The sequence below is a fragment of the Pholis gunnellus genome (genome assembly GCF_910591455.1).
Source record: "Pholis gunnellus genome assembly, chromosome: 11".
Classification (NCBI taxonomy): Eukaryota; Metazoa; Chordata; class Actinopteri; order Perciformes; family Pholidae; genus Pholis; species Pholis gunnellus.
In genome coordinates, this window is record NC_136538.1 from 3,347,410 (window position 1) to 3,360,154 (window position 12,745).

The window sequence follows — 12,745 nt, forward strand, 5'->3', positions numbered from 1 at the left end:
GGAGTTTCCATTTTAACTGAGGTGTTAAAATGGACTGTGTGGGAGGAACTAGAGATACAAGAAGCTCACAATGGAACGAAATGCGGCTTCTTTAGGTAAGAATGTCATCAACATTGTCAATCTTAATGCCAATTGGAATTTTTGTCTCATGAGAATGTAAGTCTCACTTACATTTCAGCTCATTCAGCAGGAAAGAGAAAAAGTCAACTCAGCAGCAACCTCGCAACCCATCGGCTATCGATCTGACCATGATTTCACCTCTTTGGACAAAGGTTCGTATTTCAGGAGTTCTGGTGTAGCCTTCGGACATCTAGATAACAGAAGACAAAGCCAAACCAATTGGCAACTTGAGACGTGACAATGGAGATAGAATTGAAATAAGACGCTATGGTGAATCTCTATAGACCTGATAGACTTGATTACAACTGCATTTTTACTTCCTGTTAGCTACCGCATTAACATTGAAACAGGAAACACAAAGGGGCCCATTTCTAATGTTTAGTTTTGAAAAGGTTTTTATAAATATAAATATATATATAATTCTGTTATAAACTATGATGATGGACGATCATTTCAGAGATTTCATTTTGGTCTTTGTGTTTTAAAGCCTGTGGTTGCTGAGGTAGGTTATTGTCTTGACATTGGGTTGCTGCTTTGTTTGAAAGAATTGTCTGTTGCACATGAAGTACATAATATATAAAGTAGGATATTTTGAGGCATGTTTGGAAGCTGACCCTCTCTCAATTTTATTTTATTTTCTTTCCTGCTTGCGCTGCCAGCACACAGCAGGTGTTGCAGTGGATCTGCTGTATATTTGGGTTCAACATAGCCACAAGGAACACTCTCCACACCGTCTGGCCTGAGTGACTCACAGCAAAACCAGGATACGATCCACACAAGGAACACACACACACCACAAATGCAGGTGAAGTGTCTGACATACCACAAAGAAAAAAAACACAAATTAATAAATTAAGGAATTCACATTTTGCAGGCGCAGGCACAATGTGCATTGCATGGTGACCGTCCTTCCCTTTCAACCCTCTTTCTCTCTGGTGTCCGAATAGATTTCGCAATTGGAGGGAGAGAGAGAGAGAGAGAGAGAGAGAGAGAGAGAGAGATCTAGTGAATGTCTTCGTGGGCTATGTGACCTGTCAGTGGTTGTGACTAGAGTGTGTGTGCATGCACGTTTGAGCATGTGTAACCGCATATGAATACACAGATACAGCACCTATATGTGTGTATGCACGTGAATGAAAATGTGTGTGTCTGTGTGTGCATGTGACTAGGCCGCCCTGAAGCAGCAGATTTGATCTTTGCAAAGGCTAACATCTGTCGCCTGTCATTTTAGCAATATTGATGACAGCTACCAGAACGGAGGGGTGAGGAGGAGGAGGAAGAAGAAGGGGTGAGGCAATGTCTAGGACAGCGGAGGAGTAGGAGACAGTGAGGACTGGTGGAGTTAGAGGGCCGGTGCTAATAGACAGGTCACAGTGGGGTCATGAAAAGAGATGGCGAGTGAGACGACCTTCTGCACACTGATAGAGATGCATGGCGGTAGGGTGTGGTGGTGACTTTAAGTCACCTTTGCTTCAATTGATTCTAATCCCACTTGTGTTGACTTTATATGCTGTTGCGATTCTGACCTGAAAAGTTTTTGATCTTTATTGGCGTTTATGAATTTTCCACACTTCATAAACGCTTTTTATAAGAAAAGAAAGCTTAGCTGTGTGTCTGGTACACACACCTAAGCTTTCTTTCTTTGGTGATTTAATTAGAGAGTTGTCTTCCAAAAGAAATTAAACATTGTACTGTCAAGACCAGGTTATTATAACTGACCATAGTCAGACAAAATGCTGTCAGTAGGAAAACACAGAATCAGCAGGTAGAGTCGGTGTGCTGCCAATAATTGCCAATGGCATGGGCTCCTCTCACCCACTTTAAAAGCATTAAGCAAATTGAAGTACTTTTAACCAAACGGAATACTAGCTGGAATAAATAAGTCAGCCTCGTTGAGATTTGACATGTCTAATCAAAGTTCTACCACTGTAAATGAGTAGAAGAAAAGTGACGGCAAGTGAAACACCTGTCAAGAGGTATGACATCCAACTCTTAGACATGTGCCAGTTTTGTTGCCTAAACATAACCAAGTAGTTCCGTTTCACCGCGACCATTTCAAAACATCTTCAATTAAAAGTTGACTTGCATGATGTGACGATGTGGAAGTGCAAATCATATACCATGTGAAAATACACTGTGACACTGCAGCGAGACATTTGTGCTATTCTGCTGCCGTCAAAAATGCAGCTCATAATTTTATTCATCCGAGTCACAAGCAATACAATGATGAAAGGTCACCTGTTACATCATGAACAAATATGTCAGTTGCTCTATGGCAGCAAATCAAGTTTAGGTATACCCACCTAAAACCAACCTAAAAAGAAGGCTATGTAGTACAAAGCCTACTGCATGTAACTGCATATTCTCTCTACTTTTAGCTCTGTTTTTGTCTCCACCAACCCCTAAAAGCAAATAGCTTGCCTTTAGGCTGCTACATGCTTCACGATATATATACTGCATATATATTCCCCAGGTGGTTGCTACCTAGCTAACTAGCCAGCTACTTGCTAGTATTACTCTCTCTGCCATTTGGAGTTGGTCAGGTAGCGCGCAGTGGGTTTATCATACACGTCTTCATACCTAAATGACAGAATAGGTTGTTTGCCAATGACTACCAAAAGCAACATTTATGACTGTATTATTTGGCGGTCACACAGTGGCAGTTTTAAACATATGACCGTTATTTTTTAATGTTGTGAAATGGTCGCGGTTGTCAACACATGGTTAATGCTGTGAAACGGAACTACTTGGTTATGTTTAGGCCACAAAACTGCTTGTTAGGTGATGTTAGTTAGGTGACGTAGTACATGAAGTGGTTACGTTCCAACTACCTTAATTTAAACTTAAAATAACCTCGACATGATGACTTTTGATTTCATACGGGACACAAACAGTGGCCTCCTGGGTGAAAGTCCTGTGTTTGTTTGACCCATCAAACCTGAGCTTTTTTCCCGATGTGCATTGTGTCCCTATTTATGCTACAGCGGCTGATTTCTTCCTCTGCTGCCATCATAATTACTAACAGCCACGAGAGGTCGCCCAATAACAAAAGTAAATATGGATCAGAGCAAGCTGTTTGCACAGCGAGGACGGCCTGGGTTTATCGGAGCTTTTTCGATGAAAACAGTTGGCTGCTGCTGAAACAAAACTGTAAATCAGACCAGTGAGATTTGAAAAATATGCCCAGACATTATACTAGTTTTCCCTTCTTTTCCAAAAGACTCTCTGAATTGTCTGTTCCTGTCTGCTAATGAGCTTCAGCAGCTTATTGGCCATTTACTCCGGCCTCTAGTCTAAACAATTGTTTGCACTGTCAGGTAACATTCTGGTTTAGTATGCTCCCCATGATAACACACTGGCGATAAAGTATTTACAACTTCACATTGCAATCATCTTTGCTCCATTTTCTTTTCATTTGTCTCTCTCTCTGTGTGTCCACGGGGACAAGTCCCTGACCGCTGTACACACAGCTGGTTGAAATAAAATAAAAAGTGAAAACCTAATTAACTCCAGAGCGGAGATATTATCCAAACAGACAGACAGAGAAGCTGCACTCGTTTAAAGCAGTCAGCGCGGGTCGTGGTCCATGAATTATTCAAGCTGGCCGCCGGTTTGCAGAGCGAGTTTTAAGTGGACAATGACCCTGTGCACACTCATTTAGCCTGCGCCTCGGCTAACAAGGCTAAGTATTCACCGACTCTCCACTATGCTTCACTAACAAGCTAATGGAATTTCAATCAAGAGGATGCGCTGAATGGCTTAACACGGGTGAGCCTCGTCCTGGCCCTCTATACACACACATATCAATATTCAATTAGATCTGTGTTTTTTTTCAGCCAGGCCTTGTTATGTAAGAAGTTCTGGAAAGGGAAAGCTTGCAAAGGCCAAAAGGCTAGTTCCAACCAGGGTTAGATAACTTAAATAGAAGTCCGTAGCTCTCTCTGAAATCCCAACCTTGGCTCAGACAAAAAGTGGTGTTTTGAAAAAATGATCATAATGTAATGTATAAAATACAGGTCATACACTGAAGAACTAACATGGTGAATGTGCTACAGTCAAGGATGTTTAAAAATAATCACCCATTTTAGGACTCGCGGACTCTGGGAGCTGCATTTCCCTTTCATCTATTACAATACATCTTTTGAGGTAAAAAAAGATAATGTGTTAATCAAATTGATGTGGTGTTATATAAGGTGTTTTAACCATGTTTTAATGCGATAGTGTAGAATAGGTAAGTACAAGGTCACAGTAAAACACACTTCTGTGAGTCAGAGCTGCATTTAACACTGGTGATTACACACTGCAGCAGGTTTATCACCCACAGCACACACACACAAACATCGGAAAGAAAGTTTTGAGACCAACAAAAAAAGAAAATGTTGGCTGTGTGACTAATCCAAGTTTATAGGATAGTTCCAGTTTATTACAGCAAAATTCTCAGTCATTCAGAAGTTCTAACATCCCTTTAGAGCAGTGGTTCTCAAACGTTTTCTGTGTAAACCAGATTGCTCCATCAGACAAGAACAAATACAATGTGCAATCACTTTGTTAGAACAATGCAAATAAAGTTCTATCTTCGCAAAAAATAACTAATATTTGGCAAGAAATAGCTTATTGTGGCTGCAATTAACCTGTTTTACACTGAATATCTTTAAGATAATAACTATAACGTGCAACTAGGGCTGCACAATTAATCAAATTTGAATCGCGATCACGATTTTGGCTGCCACAATTAAATGAGCATGATCGTCAGTGATATTGACGTTTAAAATGCTCTGCTAGTGTCGTGTAGACAACTTAACGAATTGAGTTCGAGGCGTTTACTTAGATTCAAGCGTTTTATTTATCACAGAGATATTAGCCGAGCAGTTAAACGTGCACGGTCCTAACAGTTCCTCTCCGATTGAGAGCAACGTAAAAAGGCGCTTGGACACGGCAGCGCGGTAAGTTTTGTAGGTTCTCCTTAGAGGAGCCATTGGTCAAAGTCAAGTTGCAGGCGGGATCGATTTTAGCAGAGCGACGGCCTGGTTCGAGCACTGAGCATATCCGCTCGCACTGGCTCACGTCCGGGATCCTCCTCGATGCATCATCAGTGTGTGTGTATGTTGTGAAAGCCTAGCCTAACAGGCTCCAAAGTGTGACGTCTACGTTTTGCTATCTCAAGCTGTGGTACGTACTGTTCTCAGCTGGCAGTTTACTCCAAGATTTGATATCAGTGTATAGTTGCCCAAGCGTGACCTTCAGAGTTACAGTTTTCTCATTCCTTTGTACAGGCGAGTGCTAGAGCGCCCCGCCTGGAGTTTTAAACCTTCATAACCTGTAACTCGCAACTCCGCTAATTAGCACATAAAGCTCTGATTAAGTGTATTTACATAACACTAGATCAAATCAAGCGCTTCCTCAACTAACAGTCAGCCAACCACCAGGGGGCGAACGAGATGGGAGGTGTCATGCGCGCACCCTGTAGCGGCCTCAACACAAGTTCTGTCTGCAGTCGACTCCGGTATTAGTAGAAGAGTAGAGAGACAACAGAACAGAGAGCAGACGGTCACGGGTGTTGTGTGAAAGGTAAATCAAATGTCAGGAGCAAGACACGGTTCTTCAGGTGAATAAGAACCGTATACGTTTTATTTTGATGCAAAGACGTGTACATTAGCTGGAATGTAGCACAACATGGAAGTGAAAGCAGCGCTCTGTTGATTTAATTTTGGGTAAAAAGTGTTGATACTATTTTATTTATATTTTCCTTCTACGAGATGCACTGTGATAAGGACGAGTCTGATGCAAAGACGTGTACATTAGCCAGAATGTAGCACAACAATGGAAGTGGAAGCAGTGTTCTTGTTCATTTAAACATGAAAGTGCAATAAAAAGATGTCCCTAAAATTAATGAATAATCGTGATAAATAATGGTGATCTCAAAATTGATCAAAATAATCGTGATTATGATTTTGGCCATAATCGTGCAGCCCTACGTGCAACCTGTGCAAAACAAAACAATGAGTTCAGATATGTGTGAGCCATCAAGTTTCATCAGTATTAGTGGCTGCAATGAGCCTTCTTTCCACTACAAATCTTTTTAAAACGGGGTTGCAGACTTGATACCGAAGCAATGGGGTACCTTTTAGTTTCTGTATTTCAACAATGCAATGAAAACCCATCCGTCAGTATTAGACGGTCAGGGCAACTGCCATTATATAAAGAGCAATTAAGGACTAGGACCTCCACTAGGAGGTTTGGGGTAATAGCCACTGGCGCTATTACTATGAAGCCACTAGGTGGCGCTATTACTATGATTCTAAATTGTCATATAGATGTGATCCGGGTCAGAATGTTATGACATATGAGAGATTTGGAGCAGATTAGACAATGTACGGCCAAGTTACAACAACTTCCTGTTTCGTGGTGAATACTGCTTTTTTGCCACCACGCCACGGATACATAGTACGATAACTTTTTGATCTTTGAGTATCTTTTCACTGCCAAGATCTCAAGAGCATACTGACCAAATCTGAAGTCGATCGGAGTAATTCTCTAGGAGTTCGTTAAAGTCGGACGCCTTGAAATGGTTCAAAAACGTCATAAAATTCAAAATGGCCGACTTCCTGTTTGGTTTGATGAATAACTCCAAGAGTATTTTTTGTACGTCCCATCACGTTACACATACGTACCAAATTTCATACAGCTAGGTGAAACCCAATGTTGGGGCTACTCAATAGGGGGCGCTATCGAGCCAATATTTCATACCGCTGGACACCCCAATCAGACTGCAATTTTCGAAAAAACTGGCTTGCATGCAAAATAAAAAAAAATTCCCAGTATCCCAAGCACCTCCTTTTTGCGACGAAACACACGCAATAATAATAAACATTAGAATAACAATAGATCCTCCGCTCAGACGTCGGTGCTCGGGCCCTAATTAATCATGAATTAACCATTACAGTATAAATACGAGTTTATAAAGCATATATTAACATTGTCCCCAACCATTATTGTGCATATCTAAATCATTATATATATATATATATATATATATATATATATATATATATATATATATATATATATATATATATATATATAAAAACCTTTACAATCTGTTCATCTGACCATGTGTTTTTTTGCTCTTATTACTCTGCTGGGTACCATAACGGATGAAAATGACAAAAGACTTAGGTTGTGAATAAATATCCTTTCAACTTAAACAAAGATAATTTAAAGATGAACAAATTGTGAATATTTGTTGTGACCATGCACCATGCATGGAACAAAAAAAGAAAAACCCAATTAGCCTGGATTCATTTTCCAACTGTTGCGGCGCCTTAATTTCAGAGTTCATCGAATGTCAAATGAAAAAGTCCTTGTAGCATTGCATTGTGGGAGAATGTCAATTCCATCTCACGTGCCAAGCCAGTTGATGCGTTCAATTGAACATCTAAAAAAACAGGAGAGGGACAAAGAGAGAAGGCGCTTTCTTCCAATTGGCTATGAGAAACAAAAGCCCACTCAACCTTGTTGATAGAAAATTGCACTTGAGAGCAGAGCTGGCGAGTGCTACAGTAAATACTGATTAATTTGAATTCCTAATGAATAGGAGCCGAGTCTGAGAGAAGGAAATGTATTGAAGGAATGTGGCGTGTATTCTTCACAGAGGTAACAAAAAAACAACAAATGGATGAATAAATGAGGGTGAAGAGAGGAATAATTAATTAGTTTGCCGGAGTGAAGTGTGCATTCAGTTTGCGGGGCACGTCAACAAGGCCCGCGCACACAAAACGCAAAAGGACAAGGTATGCAACCAAAAGTTAAGCAAGAAATCAAAGTCCAAGGTCCTTGAGGTCCATTTAAAAACGCTCAGTGAGTGTCATTGGTCAAATCTTTTCCCAAATACTTTTTTTTCCTTTTCAAAGAGCTGAGCAAAGCAATAACACTTCTAGTGACTAGAAAAAATGAAAGAGTGAAATATGTAGAGAGAGGTGTAAAGATGTGTGAGGCATGGTGTCATTTCAGTTACCATCTCACGTCTTGGTTTTATTTAGTGGGGACATACTGTACTGACGCGCTTCTGTGGGGGGTCTTTATCATTTCCTGTAATGTCACAGGAAAGGCTTGTTTTGTCTTTATGTGCTGCACTTCTCCGCCGTCGTGCACTGTGTTTGTATCCAATTCGGAGCTGAGCTACGCAGGTGTACTGTTTTTTGCCTTTTTGTGTCCAGAAAATGACATCTATATCGAGTTCGAACGGCTGAAACAAAGGCGAAACATGACGCGTGTGCACTGCCTGTCTCCCGGAGAGGAGGGAAGAAGAAAAAAAATGAGGGAGAGGGAGAAGGGAGAAACGTTATGCAAATGGTTTTATACGTTGAGCCGGGCATGTTGTCGTGACACTGTCTATATTTAAAACAGGTCACCTTAACCCCACCCCCGCTGTCTCAATGACAGACACCGAGAGAGGCTACGCTGACATCTGGATGCTCCGCAAAAATTGCGCGGACACCGACATGCGCGTGCAAATATAAAAGGCACTGCTGCATCGTATTTTGCATATTCAAACACACGCGATGCAGATGTGACACACACATACACACAGCACGACAATGGCTGTGATATATGTATATATGTAAAACCGGACAGCCTATTCTCTGCAGACCAGGACCCAATCATTCCAGCGCGCTGAGCAGAGAGAGAGACGACCAGTCAGCCACTCGGAGGAGACAGAAGAGAATACCTGACCCCCGGTGGATTCGCTCGTCTCCCCCCCCCCCCTTCGCATTCCCTCACTCCTCCATATTCAACAACAGCGGCATGCATGCGTGCATACAAGGCCCCTGTTTTTATGGGGGCCACATCAAGTGGCCGTGAAGAATGGCTGCCGCCTATTTACACCCACCCACCCTCCAGGCCCTCGGGCGGTCCATATTTTTGAATGGAGACGAGATGACTGGCGCTCCCCTCTCCATCCTTCCATCCCTCGCCCCCCAAACCTCAATAATTTCATCGCTTCATTTGCCTATTTCTTTTTTTTTCCCTCTCCGTTGCCTTGACCTAGATACCAATGAGGTAGAGTGACACTTCTCCCCTGGCCAGAGCGGGACCCCATCGTATCTTGCAGCCGTCACCCCACCATATTGGCATCTTTTTTCCCATCATTCTCTCCCTCTTTTGCCTATCTCTCCCACTCGCTCTCTGTCTGTCTGTCTCTCTCTCTGTCTCTCCCACACTCTCTCTCTCTCTCTCTCTCTCTCTCTCTCTACTGTCCATAAAATATGCCTCGGTGTTATCTCTCCCCCCACGCAGTGGAATAATGAAAGGCAGTGGCATGACAGATTGGACATAGATGAGATTGCCGCTGTGACTATATGCACGGCTCCCCTCGGCCCCGGCTTTGCATCTGAAATGGGAAAAAAAGGGTGGAGGGCGTGGGTGCGCGTGTGTGTGTGGGGGGGGGGGGGGGCAGTGGCTTGAGGGACAGTGGGTGCAGTGGTGTGGGAGGGTAGTGGGTGGTAGTGTGTGTGAAGAAAAGGGGAGGATGGATGGGTCTGTGTGGCTGATGGGTTTTGGGGAGTCAGATTCCAAACTGTGTGTGTGTGTGTGTGTGGGTGAAATGACTTCATCACGGACAAGAACAGAATCTCAAACTGACCCTCCGACTGGATCTCAACAATATAATAATAAACAAAGACTGTACTTTTCCTCACACGCAGGAGTGTTGTGATGACGCCGAGTCGTCCTCGGTGTGTATGACCACTCTGAACCGACTGGCAGCAGCATGCGGGGTTGGGATTATGGCAGATTACAGCCGGCCAGCTCAGGGGCGTGAGGGCTGAACATGCAGCCAAGATGGCTTGCTGTGGCGCGGCGGCACCATGCCAGCAGGCAACACGTAGGCACCTGTTACTCCTCCAGCCGGACATCATGCTTAACCACGGTGCCAACAACTGCTGCTACAGCGGGGGGGTTAGCAGGGGCAGAGAGGGAGAGAGGGGCTGTGATGATATATATAAATATATTACACATTTTGTACATTTATAAATTATTAATTAAATAAATAGTATGAATAGTATTTTTTGCATGTAATACATAATTTATGTATTTAATTAATAAGTGAATAAATAAATAGATACATTTTTCGATTAATGTATTTTAAAATAAAAAAGTAACGTTTCTTCACTGTATGCTAATTTGTTATCCAAAATGTGTCAAAAGGTTTTTACCGCAAATTGTCAAATAGAAGCTTCGTTGTTTTAACCTCAACTGTAGCTGTATTATTGGAAACAGGGTTGTATTCAAGACCTTCATTTCATTTTGCTGCTGATGCTGACTTTAAACATGAAGTACAGCGAGGTCGGATAACCGAGTTCTGTCACACTACTCTGCGGCTCCAACTTCTTTTCTTTTTTTACAGAAATGCTGCTTTTGCTCCCAAATTAAAAGGTAGGGTCGGTGATCTTCTTTAAAAACATTATTGATATTTTTCTTGAAATTTCTCATTACATTTTGACAGCAATCAATGAATAATCTGCAGTGGAGGGACGGGCCTCATTGTTCTACTCAGTGGCAGCTGGCCAATAGAGGGCGCTAGGGCACCGCCCCCCCCTTCAGCCACAAAAAAAAATATATAGAAATAATAAATTATAGAAATTGTTTTTGAAATATGGTATGCACCCTTTACAATATGTGTAAAATATGATATCTGCGCAAAATCTATGCTTTTCCTGCTCGTCCTCTCCGCCTGTGTGCACGTCTCAGCAGCGCTGGGGCCATCGAGAAATGGCCCACAAGAGGCGGGTCTATGAAGCAGTTTAGCCAATTGATGATTAAAGATATAAATGAATGACATACAATTTAGCCAATCAGCGTCCTCAAATAGATTCAGCTTTAGGGCGGAATTTGTATTGCCCCGAGCTGCGCGTCCTCGTCAGGACTAGTCTCTACAGGCGAGCACGAGCACTACTCCTCCAAGACCCGTCTGAGAGGAGAAGTTTGAGGAGAAACTTCAGGCCAAAGAGCTGATCCCAGATCAGCCTGACCTCACAATCAGACAGCTGACTAGCGGGAAAGGGAAGCAGAACATGAAGCTTCTCTAGCTGTACCAGACAGGTTTGGCTAGCTGGATGCAGTAAAACAACGGGGACAGATCCAGCACGGACAGGTAGGGAGTGAGGGACATGAAGCACCTGTCTGAGAATTGGATATATAGTTACAAATAAATAATTGTTTATATGTATATATTTATATATACATGGAGAACTCTCTCAAGATACATATTAGGCAATGTGAACATCTGTTCTTCTACATAGTTGTCCTCAGTCTCATCTGCTGAACTTGGTCATGGAGGCATCAACATTTAACTGAGATGTAAATTAACAGTGAAAACTCATCATAGCTTCATTTAACATCAGTATTCCTAATTAGACTTCATGTTTACTTCTCCTGATCTTTACCTCCTACAACAAGGCCCATAGGAGCATCTCAATAAATACACATGTTCTGTTCTATTCTATATATGTATGTGTGTTTTATATTATACTGAATATTATTATATGATATATATATTATTATATTATACTGAATTGCCTGTGAGGGTGACAAAAATAAGATGTCCTGACGTGTTTGTCAAAGTGTTATTTACTGCTTTTTTTTTCGTGTTGGAATAAATGATAAATATTTAATTGCAAAGTAGTAATGCGTGTTTGATACCTTAATTTTTTGCATTAAATCATTCTGGGATGTTTGCCGAAATTGATTGAACATGTTCCACCAGCAGCCACTGGTTCTACTACTGTCGTGCAACGTCATGACACATTAAAAGCCTTCCACCTGCTCAAAGGACATAATCCAATTCAGCTCTTCAGGAAGTGTTTATTGACCTTAACTCTAAAAAACATAAAACGGTCTTGATTCCTCATATTATGTTGTCATGTGATCTGTACCTTTTTTAATTAGCTGTAAACCGTTTACTATTAATGAAGACTTCCTCCATGTTTAGCTGTTGTCTTGATGCATTGCCAACTGCATTCATTCCATCAGGGGACCAACAGAATCATGTCACACTCAGCACTCACCTGCTCTGAGTTCCTTTTCTAAAGAAAAAATATAACAGTTGCATCCACTGTTAATGAAACTCCACAATAATGTTATCACATTTCACATTAAAAGCATGCACAAGAAGTGCTTATTGATCGTAGCGCAATGGAATACTTGGTCCCCAGAATGAGCATTTATTCACCCTCTGACCTCGTTTTATTTCTGAAGAAAACGTAGTTTTTCTCTCATGTCTCCGCAGGAAAAGAAGAATTACAAAATTGAGAAAAATCTTGACGAAGTAAATGGAATCCACATATAACAAGTAATAATACAAGTAATAGTTTGTTTCCTTACTCATTATTTTAGGATATTGCTTTTGCAGCCTAACACATTACACATTTATTAAAATTCATATCAAACTTCAGCTGAGGGTGCAAAATATTCAATGCAATGCATACTTCTGCATACTCATGTTCAACTCCACGTGACGCAAAGCACACTGAATTGCCGCGCATTCACATCATTGCAGCCAAAACTTCTTTGGTAACACAATATTGTAGCGTTTTTTCCATTCATGACTGTAATATAATTACTGTTT